This window comes from Rhinopithecus bieti, unplaced genomic scaffold, assembly GCF_001698545.2.
Source record: "Rhinopithecus bieti isolate Rb0 unplaced genomic scaffold, ASM169854v2 scaffold_4816, whole genome shotgun sequence".
Lineage (NCBI taxonomy): Eukaryota > Metazoa > Chordata > Mammalia > Primates > Cercopithecidae > Rhinopithecus > Rhinopithecus bieti.
In genome coordinates this window covers 146951-149387 of record NW_016804543.1, presented here as the reverse complement: position 1 = coordinate 149387, position 2437 = coordinate 146951, and positions in this window count along the sequence as shown.

Genomic DNA, 2437 nt, shown 5'->3' with positions numbered 1-2437 from the left:
GCCCTGCCCTGCCCTGCCCTGCCCTGCCCTGCCCTTTTTTCTCTTCTTTCTTTCTCTCCTCCTCCTCTTCTCCTTCTTCTTCCTTCTTCCCTCCTCCCTCTTTCTCCTCCTCCTCCTCCTCTTCTTCCTCTTCCTCTTTTTTCGAGTTGGGGTCTCAGTATGTTGCCCAGGCTGGTCTTATACTCCTGGACTCAAGGGATCCTCCCACCGCAGCCTCCCAACGTGTTGGGATTACAAGTATGAACCACCAAGCCCAGCCTCCTCCATTTCTTTAAAGCCCTGGGCTTAAAAGTGGTTCATAGATTTCTGGGAAAAATAAACTGACAGATGATTATTGTCCCCACAATAGGCAGATAGATAAATAGATGGGACCATTCATGATAACATATCCTTAGGATGGGAATACTAACTCGGCTAGTTTAGGTGCTTGAATTAGCAGAAGTCATTGTACAAGCTGATACCTGGATGTCATATTTGCCTGAGTCTTCTAGAACAACTCCATAGAAATTGTGCCAAGTGAGGTTAGCCCTTCTACCCTCCCTGTGGGATCCGAAGCTTAGTTTTCAGGCATTTCCTCCCATTTTCTTTTAAGAGACTCTGTGCCATCAGCCTGAGTCAGTTCAGCTTCCTCAGTCACCAGAAAGCCCCTAGACAGCCCAGCCTAGTTCTCATCGCCTGGCCCAGGCACCAGCTGTCTCCTGTCAAAGCAATGGCCTCCGACCTTGTTATTCACATGCCTGGGTGTTTAGTCTGATGACCTGGGGAACTGGAAGAAGGAAAAAAGTATAAATCTCTGGAAGAAACTAGAAATGTTCTGGGTCAAACAATATTTTTGTAGATCTGTTGTTTGTGAATACCCTTTCTGAAACCATTTAGCTTATTGTGAAATGCACTGTTGAAGGATGCAAAGGATGGTGCACTATCTTCATAGGCTCTGCACCACCAGAATCAGCATCGCTTGGGAGCTTGTTAAGAATGCAGTATCTTGGGTCCTGGACCCATTGAATTAGAATATGAATTTTAATGTTAGGAATGCAGTGCCTTGGGCCTCAGACCTACTGAATTAGAATATGAATTTTAATAAGATCCCTAGGTGATTCACATGTACATTTAAGTTTGCAAAGAGCCTAGGGGCTGAAGAGAGCTACAACAGTTCCCTCTTCCACTTTGCCTCCCTTTGCTGCTGGGATCCATGATCACTGGCCAGGAAGTGAGCCCTTACAACCACTTCCTTTTCTTCTCCATCTCTGCCTTACTCATCCTTTCTCTTTCATTCCTTGTCCTGCCTGTCCACTACCAACCCCTTTCTGCTGAAGTCTCTAGAATTCTCTTTGCTTGACATGAAATGTCACTATATAACGCAGTCTTTTCCCTAGAAAACTTCATAGCAATCTCTTTTCCATGTAGAGGCCATTCACTCTTTCTTACTTTCTATAACTCAGGACAAAAAGTAAAAGACAGATTTTCCCTCACTTATCATGGATGCTTCCAGATCACACTCATTCTAGAACTTTTCCTTTGAGGATTTCTTAAATACAGCACAGAAAACCCTGATACATTTTTCAATATTAAAATTAAGAAAATAGGCTCAACAAAAGATAGCAAAAGAAAATTTAAAAAAAGTTAAAAATGGATTTGCCACTCAGAATTAGTGTCTAGAATATATAATGAGGCTCTATATACCAATTAAAAAATAACACCTATTTACAGAAAATAGGCAATAGATACATTGAAGCAATCCACAGACCAAGAAACATGAATATCCACAAAAATATGAAAAGATTCTCAACCACACTAGTAATTAGGGAAGTAGATGCCAAAACCATAGTAAATATCATTTCACACCCTATTAAGAAGTTGGATCATATCAAGTGGAGATGACGATATGGAGTAATGGAAACTTAGACTCCTGGAGAGAATATAAATGTCTACGACTACATGAAAGAGCAATTTGGCAGTATCTAGTCATGTTAAAGAAGCCCTCACACTATGACCAACAGTTTCACAGCTAGCTAAGTCCAGAGCAGCTCTCACCCAGACACACATGAAGATACGTACAAAGATGTTCACTGGAGCAGTGTTTGAAATGAGACACATTAGAAATGACTTCATGTTCTCCAAGAGGAAGAAGGATAAATTTCATATTCATATGATAAAAAACTATGCAGCAGCGAATGTGAACTCTCCCTCTCTGTATATGTATGCATATATACCTTACATATATTTTATATATGATAGATTTTATATGTCTATAAATAATATGATTTATATATATATGATATATGATATATATGTATTATATACTTGATACATGTATACCATACTTTATGTATACTTAATATACATTTATACATACATATACTTTATATATTACATACTTAATGTATGTATACTATAAAATATATAAATATATAAGTACAATTTGTAATATATAAAT